We start from the raw sequence: 13,441 nt of genomic DNA on the forward strand, positions 1-13,441 counted from the left end.
ATGCTCCAAACACTTCTTGCCAGATTCTACTTTTAACACGAGGCACAATTTACAGTGGTTATTTAAAATGGAAATCATATTTAAAATGGAAATATAAAGTTCTGAGAGGTTCCAGACTGTTTTCTTTCCTCAAATGCTGGCCGGTCTGCTGAGTTTTTCTAGCTATTTCTGTTTTTCTCCTTATTATCAGGTTGGATAGCTTTGTTCAAATTTAGTATTTGTCAAATTCAGTTCACAGCAACAAGCAAAGTGGCTCAGAACACCAACCAAAAATGAATAGCTTAAATAAATTAATGTCTGTAACAAGTGTACATTTTTCCTAGTAATTTTGATAAGTCTGTCATGAAATAAACTTTCCTCAAAAGCTTGTGTTACTTTAAAGATGAGTTCTTTTAATTTGAAACTTTTCAGATTACACACATGTACAGCTGCCTGTTTCATATGACTGTAAGCCATTGCTGGCAGAAATTGCGAGATGTTCATAGGTTCCAAGGTCAGGCATTATCAACAGGAGATTAATGAACAAAAGCAGCCAGTACAAATTTCACTTGCAGTGGGAATCTGCTTACAAAGCACCATTCCATTTTCTGAACAATAGGGTTGTAAAGGAATGTAAAGTTGTGATTCTGTTAAACAAAACGTGTAATTGTATTGAAATCATTCTTCAAACTCACGGCCTATAAAATAATTACCTTTATATTTAGCCTCCATTTCCCTCCCCCTATCAGCAGAAGTGTGTGAAAGTATTTCTTTGCCTGCAGAAAGCTATGGCCTAGTTGTGAACTCCGGGTGCTGTCATCACTGAAGAGAGAGAACAGAAGCAAGAACAAAAAAAGAATTCTATTTAAAACAATCATCTTCATCCAATGGAATATATGAAGCATCAAACATCAACTGAGTTAATTCCATTTGAAATGGAACTGAAATTAAGCCTTTGAAATTCCTATTTGAGCTTCCTATTATAACTTAGTTGACATGTAAGATAAGTAACAATAGTTATGGAGTAACTACAAGACTTTTTTCTACAAGTGGAGTTTTTCCAGAAAATACTATTTATAAGGCAGGAATCCTTCTGAAGTCAAAAGGAAATGAAAATGCTTTCTTGAGCTAATTTCTAGAACGTAGAACAGTACAGCACAGTACAGGGCCTTTGGCCACAATGTTATTCCAACCTTTTAACTTACTCCATGATGAATCTAACTCCTATAAAACAAAATGTACAAGTAACTGTTGCATACATAACTGGTTGTATATACATAAAGTGATTCTAGGTGATGCGTATGCATTGGTGGTAGGGGTTGGAGGGGTGGATTAATGGGGGGGAGACCAGCTTGGGGGAGGTAACTGTTTTTAAGTCTGGTAGTCCTGGTGTGGATGCTGTGCAGCCTCTTCCCTGACGGGAGTGGAGCCAATTCTGCATTAGAGGGGTGGATGGGATCCTTCATCTTGCTGGCCTTTTTCTGGCACTTTTCTGTATATACGTTCTCGATTGTGAGTAGGCTGGTGCCGGTGATGCTTCAGACAGTTTTAACTACCCGTTGTAGAGCACTCTCATGCAGTGCAATACAGTTTAGGTACTGCAGAGTGATGCAGCACGTTGGGATGCTCCCCACTGAACATGCATGCACTCATTGGTGTGTAATGACCAGCTCCTTCCTGTCTCCTCAGAAAGCCGAGGCGATGGTGAGCTTTCTTGGTTGTGGAGGATATGTTCTGGGACCATGAGAGATTGTGCAAGATATGAACTCCCAGGACTTTGAAATGGCTTGCAGCTTCCACTGTTGTGCTGCCAATATGAAGAGAGGCGTGAGTGCTGTGGGTTTTCCTGAAGTCGATAATCATCTTCTTTGTTTTGACATTCAACATGGAATAGGCCCTTCTGGCCCTTCAAGCCATGCCGCCGAAAAATCTCCCGATTTGACACTAGCCCAATCACAGGACAATTTACAATGGTCAATTAACCTATCAACTGGTACCTCTTTGGCCTGTGGGAGGAAACCCACGCGGTTAGGGGGAGAGCGTACAGACTCCTAACAGATGATGGTGGGAATTGAACCTGGGTTGCCTGTACTGTAAAGTGTTGGGCTGACCACTACACCACCATGCCACCCCGAATTGACATAGAGTAAGAAGATACTTGCCTGGCACTGAGCCTCGAGCTCTTCCACCTTCTCTCTGTAGGCGATGAGCCCCACCACTGTCGTGCCATTGGCAAAATTATGATTGCTTGGGTGTTCAGCTGTGTGGTTGTGTGTGAGCAGAGTATGTCCCATCAATAAGATTATGAGTTTCTGCAGAGTTTAGAAATACGGAGAATAAATAATTGTTCACATTCATGGGCAAATGGATAAAGTTACGGAGATAAAAAGAAAATCATGAGATGATTGATTCAACATCATCGCTTGCCAAAAATCAAATAACCTCATCTCCAACTAGACATAATGGTGGTACATTTCTATGAGACGTGTCCTTCTTGTCCAGTAACTTCAGCAGAAGAGATGTGGTTCACAGGAAGATATACACAAATGCCATTTCTCCAGAGTTTATGTGTGTTTCCCACTTCAACTTATTCCTTTCAGTTGCTGCTCCACCTTAGCCTACACAATTCTAACAAGATACATTGATCACACTTCTTATATTTATAAAAGTTTGGATTGTACTGCCACAATTTCTTCATCTTTTCCAGTCAATTCCATGTTTTATTCCTCTGTCATATTTTAAGCAATTGGATTCAATTATTATACCCTTCATTTGGAATTATAAAGCCATTAGAACTACTAAAAAACACTTGTCAAAGCCCAAGGAAGCAGGTGGTTTTGCCCTACCGAACGTTAAAATGTATCACTGGACTGCCCACCGATCCATTCTTGCATGGTGGAAAAAAGGCCCACCCTCTACCTCAGACTTGTGCCCAGCATGGTTACTCATAGAGCGAATGCTTGTAAGAAGACTTCCTTACCAGCTCTCCTTAATAGCCCCACTGCAGTTAATAAGTCACATTTTAGTAACAGCTTCGTGGTTGGCAGCAGTATAGGAATTTGGAAGCAGATTCAACTACACATTAAGGCCCCAAAAACTTATATTGACACTCCAATTTGTGACAATCATTCCTTTTTGCCTGGCCTGAATGATACTGTTTTTTCTACCTGGAAACAGAGAGGCATCTGTAGTGTAGGTGACCTATATATTAACGGAAACTTTGCCTCATTTGCGCAGTTACAAGCAGTTTACAATATCCCTGCATCTAGGTTTTTTTAGATATTTACAAATTCGAGATTATGTTAGGAAATATATACCTAACTTCGAAGTTTTAGACAAACATGAGTCCCAGGAGGCAATAAATAAATTTGATCCTGTTACTGGTAGTGGAGTATCCTATTTTTATCAGATCCTACATAATGGAGCTTGGGTGAATACTGCAGGTCTTAAACAGGAATGGGAGGATGAGTTGGGTATAGAACTGACAGAGGAGGTCTGGGATGAGTGTCTTTAGAGTATACATGATTGATCGGTCAACATCAGACACAGACTTATACAGTTTAAAACAATACATAGACTCCATTATTCCAAAGAAAAGTTGCAGTGTCTACCCTGATGTTTCACCAGTTTGTAATAGATGTAAGTCTGTGAACAGTAACTTGTCACATTCAGTCTGGTCATGTTGTAAGCTTTATGCATACTGGATAAGTATTTTTCACTGTTTCTCTGAGGCTTTTGGGAAGCGGTGGGAACCAGACCCGCTCATAGCCATCCTTGGAGCAACAAGCTCCCTATCTTCAGCCAATATGTATGAAAAAAATGACTGTATTACTTGGAATGGTGATTGCTAAGAAGTTAATCCTGCAAATGTGGAAAATGGACTCTGTGCCTATGTACGATCTGTGGCTGAGAGAACTGGCAAATACTTTACATTTGGAGAGACTGAGACTATATAATGAGGACAGAGGGGACATCTTTGAAAAGATATGGGTCCCTGTATTGGACTTTCTTATGGGGTGAGGACTGAGGTTTTTTGGTGCGGTGCACCTCTGCTGTGTATGTTTACTTTTACCTTTATATTTTTCTCCCTTTTGCTGCTCAATATTTAATTTGATTTTGTTATGATTGTGGTTTTTGTGGGTGTGCTGTATTTTTTTGTGGTTTTTTTTGTTTGTAATAAATAAAACTAAAAATAAGTAATTTAAAAGTTTGCATTCCAGTTACTTGTACAATAATTTAACAACTGATAACCTACCTATTAAAGAAAAATATATTGATTAGATTGAAAATGTCATTGAAGTACAATATCTAGTTATTTTTCTATTACCAATACGTGCTGTGTCAAATTGTGAGGAAGAATAGAAAGATTTTAGGAAAGCACAGGAATGAAGAAAAGGTGCCCTGGTACAGTTCTCTACTCAGAGACACAAAGCAAAATATGTTTGGGAAAAGAACAGTAAAAAAATAAACACAAGAGATTCCACAGATGCTGGAAATCTAGAGCTAGTACATACACAAAATGCTGGAGAAAATGAGCAAGTCAGTCAGCATCTATGGGGAGGAATAAATATTTGATGTTTGAGTTCAAGACCCTTCATCTGGACCAGAAAGGAAGGGGAAAGAAACCAGAATAAAAAGATGGGGGGAGGGGTATAAGGGAAGACGTACAAGCTGGGAGGTGATGGGTGAGACCAGGTGAGGGGGAAGGTGTTTGGGTGGGGGAGGGGGGGGAAGAAGTATGAAGTTGGGAGGTGATAGCTGGAAAAGGTAAAGGGCTGAAGAAGGAATCTGATAGGAGAAGGCAGTGGATCAAGGCAGGAAGGGAAGGAGAAGGGGCACCAGAGGGAGGTGATGGGCAGGTAAAGAGAAGAGAAGGGGTAAGAGGAGAGCCAAAATGCAGAATGGAAAAAGGCGGGGGGGGGGGAGAGAAATTACAGAAGGTAGAGAATTCAGTGAGTTCCATGGGTACAGATGTATTTCTGTAACTTCCTCCAGCGTTATAGTCCTCTTACATTTCAGTTCTCCTCCAGTTCCAGTCTCTTCTAATGACTTCACCGTGGATGGCTATACAGTACTCTCAGCTGTGGAGATCATTAATTCTTTTGCTCAGGTTCCTTATCTCAATACTTTTGTCTCCACTAAAATAATTGTCTTTAATTAAGCTCTTGCTCGCTTATTCAACTATCTCCTATACGGCACAGCATCAAACTTGGTTTGAGAAGGCTTGTATAAAGTAAGTTGCGATATTTTATTCCATTAAATTTGCTCTATATGCACAGTAACTGGGGATTTTTATTACTGGAAATGCAGGAAGAAAATACTGCAAAAGTCAAACACAAAAATTGATTTAAAGACAGTGGGATTTGTGAGCCACACACACAGTTGTCAACCAATGTAAAGCCAGACGAAGCTTAAAAAGCTGAAAGGCCTGCTCCTGTTTCTATATTGCATTAATCTCTGGGAATGCAGCATTGGAGACTACTGTAATCATGGAAAATCTCCAAGAATACCGAAGCTTCATTAATGTATGGTATACATTATCCAATGTTAAGACATTCAAGGAAAAGAGCAGTTTAATCTCTCATAAGAAGAAAGAACAACGACTAAATAGATTGAGGGTATAGCAAACATCAGCAGAAAATTCCAGAAATATTCAGCAGACCAGTCACTAGTTGTGGAAAGAGAAATAAGTGTTATTGATTCAGGGAGAAAGCTTTGCCCTTCATCGGGCCATTGCCTCAGCAATTCTAATAATCTGATCAAGGACAGGTTGTTGAATTTCTGTGACTCACAACTGGGTTCACTAAAGACTTTTCCTAAAAACTAAGATGGTGACAATCAAAGAACGACAGATATCTGACCTTGCATGATGATAGTCCATGCATCCATTGCAGCAGAAGAGCACAATAACATTGAAGTAAAAGCTGCTGTAAACTTTGCAGTCTTTGATTCTCACCTGCTATTTTCTAACATCATGGCAGATCCACAGCTTAGTTCAATGTTCCCACATTATTGCAATGTAGATGTGTATCATCCATGAACAAACTGAGCACCTACATCCCTCAGGGACAGAGAATTCCAGAAAGCCACAACTCACCTCAGTCATAAATGGTCATCCACTTGTTCCATATTCTCCAACCTGTAGAAATAGCCTCTCAGCACCTTACCCATCACTTTAATGAGCTCGTCTCCCAATCCCCTGTAATAAAACCACAAGACCATAAGAAATAGGACAAGAGTTAGGTCATTTGGCTCACTGAGTCTAATCCACCATTCAATCATAGCTGATTTTTTCAACTCCATTCTCTCACCTTCTTCCTGAAATCCTTAACCCATTCAAGAAGCTATCAACCTCTGACTTAAATACATCCAATATAATCCAGTGCTGCCGCATCAGATAATCACTGCATTCCAGAAGCAAATGTAGTGAACCTTCTTAACATCTTAGGCCACACAGGGTAGCTAAGATGTGATCTCTTCAAAATCTTACCCAATTGCAGTTAGACTTCCTTACCTTATATTCCAATTCCCTTCACGCTTTAAATTGTTTGGTGTACCTTCTTGGTAATTTTCTGTGCTCATAGGATATCCATGTTCTTCTAAGCATTAACATTTTATACTTTCTCACACTTTAATAAATATGTAAATATGTTGCATGAATGGGTTTCCCTCTTGTCCAGCTTGTTAGTTCCTTCTACAAAAAGCATTATTTTCTAACCGTGCATTATCCTTCCCTTTCCTTTCATTAATCCATGTGGACACTGGCTGATGATCTTAAATATTCCATTGTGCCCTCTAAGGACATTCTTACCAATGCATTCACTATATCTGCTGACTTTAGAATCTTAGAAAGCACCTTCATTTTTAGTCCTCCAGTGTGTTTCTTTGATAAGTTTAGTTATGTTCTTCTCATTAGGCCCTTGATTCTATATTATTTCTGATTTGCTTGTTATGTCTTCCACCTGAAAGGAAATACAAGGTACTTGGTTACTTGCTTAATATCTGAGCTATTTCCTTGACCTTTTTTGTAATTTCTCCTGGCTCAATTCCTGGTGGATCCACGCATACTTCCTTCCTTTTTACACATTTGGAAAAGCTTTTAAAATTTGTAATTCTTGCTCATTTCCACTGATTCTTCTCCCTTTATAATATTTTTTGATTATTCTTTTCTGATTTCTAAACCTCTGCCAACTAGAATTGTTACTACTCTTCACAGCATTGTCAGATCGATTTTTTTAAATTACCGTCCTTAACTTCTTTAGTTATACACAGGCAGATCATTTTCCTCCAGAAATGTTATTTCCCTCTTATCACATCACTTTTTCATTTAATGTCATACCAACCCAACTTTCACAAATAAGGAATCATCTTTACTTATGAATAAGACATTTTTAAAATTTTACTTAGGGTATGTCACTCAGTGTTATCATATCATAATCATTCTTGGTTAGAAGAATCCAAATTTAAAAAAGAAATTTGTTCTTTAGTGGAACTCACTGTCCCAAGAAAACGAAAACTCGTGGTAAGAGCTGGAGTAGGCCACAAGAATGCCTCAAGCCTCCCTTGCTATTCAATATGATCTACACTGGCCATAGCTCCCTTCCTGTTCCCCTTCCCCCAAATTGTCCTGTCTTTGAAAGCAATGGCTGATAAATACGTACCCTATTTTCCTCACAACACCTTGAGCTGTGGATTCACCCCTCAGATCTGTCTGATTTTATGTCAGTTTGCACAAAGCTCAGTAAACAATCCAGACGTGGTTACCAGTAAAGATCTGAGTGACCACATTGCTAGTTTTAATTATGTTGTTAGTTCCTATTTAATATGGCAACCAAATCTTCCATCCTTTCTCCAACTTCTTCCACAACTACAAATTGATGACCTGATAGGCAACATAATCTTTCAAACACCCAGTAACAGAAGCAAGAAGTTCTATCTATGACAGTAACTAAACTGTCTCCTACAACTATCATGTTCTGTTTTGTTCCTCTCAGTTCCAATGCCATTTGCTCCATGGTACCACGTTCTCATTATTCCTCCTCTCAGCAGGAAGGACTGCTATCCCTAGTAATCATCTACCACACCACCAGACTACACATCCAACATATTACTCTCTTTACAGTGCCAGTGATGGGACGATTGCAGTTCAATTCTTCATCCTGTCTGTAAGTCTATATGTTATCCCCGTGACCATGTGCATTTCGTCCAGGTTCCCCAATTTCCTCCCACATTCGAAAGGCATATGGTTAGGGTTAGTAAGCTCAAGGCATGCCGTATTGGTGCCGGAAGCATGGCGAAATTTGCATCTTCAGCCCAGTATGTCTTCAGGCTGTCCAGCCATTTTAATTCCACTCCTCATTCCCACACCCACATTTCTGTCCATTACCTCCTGCTCTATCATTTTGAGGCTAAACACAAACTAGAACAACAGTGCCTCATGTTCTGCCTGAACACCCTCCAACCTGGCATCATGAACATCAGATCCTCAAACTACCAGTAACTGCTCCCCCTCTGTCTCTCTTTCTATTTTCTCTTCTCTCTCTCCTTCTGGCCCCAATCACCATATATCTTACCTCCCTCCCTCTTTCTCCATATGCCCATCACCCATGCATTCCTCTCACTGGTTCTCTTCACCACCTCCCTATCTTTATACAATGCTCCACTCAATGTCAATAAGACCAAGGAACTGACTGTAGACTAGGAGAGGGAAACCAGTAATCCATGACCCAATAATCATCAGAGGATCAGAAGTGGATAGGGTCAGTAACTTCAACTTCCTGGGTGTCACTATATAAATATAATTGCAAAAAAAGCACAACAGTATTTCCTCAGGAGTCTACGGAGATTCTGCATGTCATCAAAAACCTTGGCAAACTTCTATAGGTGTGTGGTGGAAAGTGTGCTGACTGACTGCATTACTGCCTGGTACGGGAACATCAATGCCTTTGAGCTGAAAATCCTACAACAGGTGGTGGATTCGGCCCAGTACATCATGGGTAAAACCCTCCCAACCTCGACATGAACCTCCGCACACCTACATGAAGCACTGCCATGGAAAAGCAACATCCACTCTGATGATAAATTTTACTTCGATCCTTCCCCTCCTTTCAGCCCTTTGTCATTTCCACCTATAACCCTCCACCTTTTGACATAACTTCCACTCTTTTCTCTCCCTCATCTGTCCTTGCCTGGTCACCTGCCAATTCCTGCTCCACCCCTTCCCTTCCCTTCACCTTTTTACATTGACTTTTACTTTTCTTTAGATGAAGTGCCTTGACCTAAAATTTCAACTGTGTATTTTCTTCCACAGATGCTGCCTGATATGCTGAGCTCTTCCAGCATTTGTGCATTGTTCCTGTCAATGGGGTGTTTGATTTTATTCATCAGATAACAACTATATGTTAGACAAGGGTAAAGGCTGAGGCTACTGCATCACTGTTCCCATAGGTACCCGATTCACTATAGAGTCCAGCTGTCAGTGCCCTCTAGTCAAATCTATTTTCTTGGCATGTGCCTGCATGCATGTGAGTCTGCTTTTCATGGCTTTTTTACAAGGCGCGGAACGAGAGAGAGAGAGAGAGAGGGAGAGACTGCGCGCCACTCCTCACACAGACATTTTCGCAGTATTTTCCCTTTATTTTACAAGGTCGAGTTGCGATCTCGACTCTCAACCCGGCATGGATGGAAAGCGTACTCGGGAGTGGACCGGGCTGGTTTTGAACCTGGGAACCTCCGTTCCCGAGTCCGGCGCCGATGCCATTGCGCCACCAGCCGGCCCGACCTCTAGTCAAATCTAAACCATTCCCTAGCTTAAAGAATGTAACTACTTCTTGATTCAAACAGTCCAGAGAATTCAATGGAGAAACAAAGTCTTGCAGATGTTAGAAACTAATGCCATTATTTGGCATAACTTAGCAGCTCTCCTGCTCACCAAGGCTTATTAATGACTCCAGCTCAACAGCTTTAAGAGCCCTTGAGATGAAACATTTCTGATTTGCTCTTGATCTGATACTTGAAAAGATAACAGATCTAATGCCAGTAAAGTCACCTGGTAACGCCAACTTCTACATGGAGCAGTTACAACATAGCCCCTTGCCCTGCTATCCTTATTAAATCTGACTTTATTTAATTAGTTGGTTACTAAATAGATTGTTTAATTAATATAGTAATTAGATTATAGATTTCATTCTAGCAGTATTTACTTTAGTAGATGGAACTGTGAAATCTCACAATCTGATTTCACAGTTTATCTGTAAGGGTGGCGATCAAAACGAAGTCCCGTCACTACCTCAGTACAAGTGACAATAATAAACCAACTACCAACATCCTGTCAGTATCCATGCTCGTAAACCTTTATTAAGCAATAGGAACATGGAATATTCAGAGTGCCATAATGGACCTTGAATGAGTCAAAGCGATGTCGTCAGGGGTCCAAAGGTCTCCTGCTGTATTGTATATAGCATCCTAAACAGTGGTGGGGGTGCGGTAGGTGACTGTTGGGAAAGACTGGTGTGCAATGAGGAAATGATCTTAGGGAGTAGAGATTGGTCATTGAGGTGGGCTAAGAATATATAGAGAGGGTGGTCGTCTCAGAATCTCCAGTAGCAGGCAAGCTAGGGATGGGCCTTTTAAATAACGGTGGCACGGTCTCCGTGCTCCAGTTATTGTTGTCACATTGCTCGTCTTGTTTATTGCCCTTCTAAAAACGGAGGATCTGGGATGAATTCCCATAAGCACAGTGCAGTGTGGACTCAAAACCTTCAGATGGAAACTTTTAGATAAAATTCACACGAAGGCTACGTGAGGGAATATCTATGTCTGAACATTTTAATTGCGACATCTACTTGAATAGTTATCAGATTTTTTTCTCAAGGTCATTGATGTTCTGAAAGCAATGTAATTGGGCATCAGTCTGAGCTTTGTTTGGGTATAAATTGCATCTAAAGTAGAAAGTCTCAGCATTTCCAAATATTTGGAATCTAAACTAAAAAAAACAGTTAGACTGTTCATAAAATTACTGAATTATTTTTAGGCTTCTTTAGTTTGAAAAATAAAGGGCCATTTTAAAACACTTAAAAATATTAAAAAGTATAACCACCAGCATAATTAATTTTACAACTAAGTGCATTTTGTATTCATCATAAAAAGAATTTTAAAAATATTATAATATCATTGTTTAAACAAAACACCAGAAACCGCGGTTGTCATCGTTCTGTTCCTCCCGTAGCAGAACACTTCTTTTTGTTTTATAAATAAATGGCAACATTAGTTCATATCATGTGATGAAAAAGGATTCATCGCACATTTGAGCCCATAATCACAGCCTATAGTCTCACTTTCACGTTTCTCACTGATGTATCATACTTGACCCTGCTTATTGCAGCACTTTTATTATGTCAGGAGAAAAGACATGGGATTGAACAGAAACAAAAATGCAGGGGTGAAAATTGTTTTCACACTCATGGCTGTTTGAAATGAGTGCACTCAGTACTGTTGTAGTCCGAGATGAATGGAAAGAAAGCTGGAGTCTGGCCAATGTTGTTTTATAACCTTCTGCATCTAGCAACAAAGATTGTACATCTGGGAGCACAAACCCACATTTTCTGAGAATTTGGATAATACTTAGCAATAACTGAAAGCTTCTCCTTCTCAAAAGGGCAGTGATATACTTAACCAGGGATAAAAAGATTTGAATGTAAAATCAAAATAAAATAAACTCATTCGACTCGTGCATTTCTGGTACAAATAGAACGCCAGCCCGTGAAGCATTAACATAAAACATGCCAAGTAGAATTACCATCAGAGTGTCTGTAATCTGCTGCTTTTCTCTCCATGTTTTTATTTCACATGATTTTAAAGAAAGCAATGGCGCCAATATACTTCGAAAATAACTGCTCTGACAGTAACGGGATTATGTTAATAACCTGATAGTTAAAATCAAGATGAAGACCATGGTCAATGACTGTGAATGAGGGCTAGTGACACCCCCCCACCCCCAGGCTGATGAGTTCCAGGAACAGAGGTCGGTCCACACGAGCAGGAGGCATGAGGGCTGGTGAACCCCCAGGTTGGCGAGCCCCAGGGTCGGAGCACTGTGCAAGTTTGGAGTTTGAGGCACGGAGTTCAAATTCCCATGATAGGTGAGTCTTGGGGTCAATAACAAAGGTCGAAGCTCGAAGGTCAAGGACTGAATTGGGCAGGTCCAGAAATCGAGGCCCAATGGTCAAAGTGCCTGCTTCAGCATGTCTGAAAGTTGGCTGCCCAATGTTTGTGGTGTCTGTGAGTTGGAAGCCTGGCGCTGTGTCCTGAATTGGGAGGCCCAATGTCTGTGTCTGCAAGTTCTAGGCCTGTAGTAGAAACATAGAAAACCTACAGCATAATACAGGCCCTTCGGCCCACAAAGCTGTGCCGAACATATTTTTACCTTTGAAATTACCTAGGGTTACCCATAGCCCTCTATTTTTCTGAGCTCCATGTACCTGTCCAGGAGTCTCTTAAAAGACCCTACCATAGATTCCTCCACTACCATTGCCGGCAGCCCATTCCACGAACTCACCACTCTCTGCGTAAAAAACTTACCCCTGACATCTCCTCTGTACCTACTTGCAAGCACCTTAAAACTGTGCCCTCGCGTTTCAGCCCTGGGAAAAAGCTTCTGACTATCTACACGATAAATGCCTGTCATCATCTTATACACCTCTATCAGGTCACCTCTCATCCTCCGTCGCTCCAAGGAAAAAAGGCCGAGTTTTCTTAACCTATTCTCATAAGGCATGCTCTCCAATCCAGGCAACATCCTTGTAAATCTCCTCTGCACCCTTTCTATGGTTTCCACATCCTTCCTGTAGTGAGGTGACCAGAACTAAGCACAGTACTCCAGTGGGGTCTGACCAGGGTCCTATATAGCTGCAACATTACCTCTCAGCTCCTAAATTCAATCTCATGATTGATGAAGGCCAATACACTGTATGCCTTCTTAACCACAGAGTCAACCTGCATAGCAGCTTTGAGTGTCCTATGGACTCGGACCCCAAGATCCCTCTGATCTTCCACACTGCCAAGATTCTTACCATTAATACTACATTCTGTCATCGTATTTGACCTACCAAAATGAATCACCTCACACTTATCTGGGTTGAACTCCATCTGCCACTTCTCAGCCCAGTTTTGCACCCTATCAATGTCCCGCTGTAACCTCTGACAGCCCTCCACACTATCCACAACACCTCCAACCTTTGTGTCATCAGCAAATTTACTAACCCATCCCTCCACTTCCTCATCCAGGTCATTTATAAAAATCACAAAGAGTAGGGGTCCCAGAACAGATCCCTGAGGCACACCACTGGTGACCGACCTCCATACAGAATATGACCCGTCTACAACCACTCTTTGTCTTCTGTGGGCAAGCCAGTTCTGGATCCACAATGCAATGTCCCCTCGGATCCCATGCCTCCTTACTTTC

At 40.9% G+C, this 13,441-nt stretch overlaps 1 long non-coding RNA gene across 1 annotated transcript in view; it reads right to left on the bottom strand.

Moving 5' to 3' along the window:
- Positions 1-394: 394 nt before the first annotated feature.
- Positions 395-13,441, bottom strand: part of LOC140200732 (uncharacterized) — a 34,834-nt gene continuing 21,787 nt past the window's right edge. The window contains exons 2-4 of the long non-coding RNA XR_011886711.1: positions 6,077-6,178; positions 2,142-2,291; positions 395-801 (exon numbers count right to left, since the gene is read on the bottom strand). This is a non-coding gene — a long non-coding RNA (uncharacterized lncRNA). The remainder of the gene's footprint in view (positions 802-2,141; positions 2,292-6,076; positions 6,179-13,441) is intronic.

Source organism: Mobula birostris, chromosome 7 (genome assembly GCF_030028105.1).
Source record: "Mobula birostris isolate sMobBir1 chromosome 7, sMobBir1.hap1, whole genome shotgun sequence".
NCBI lineage: Eukaryota > Metazoa > Chordata > Chondrichthyes > Myliobatiformes > Myliobatidae > Mobula > Mobula birostris.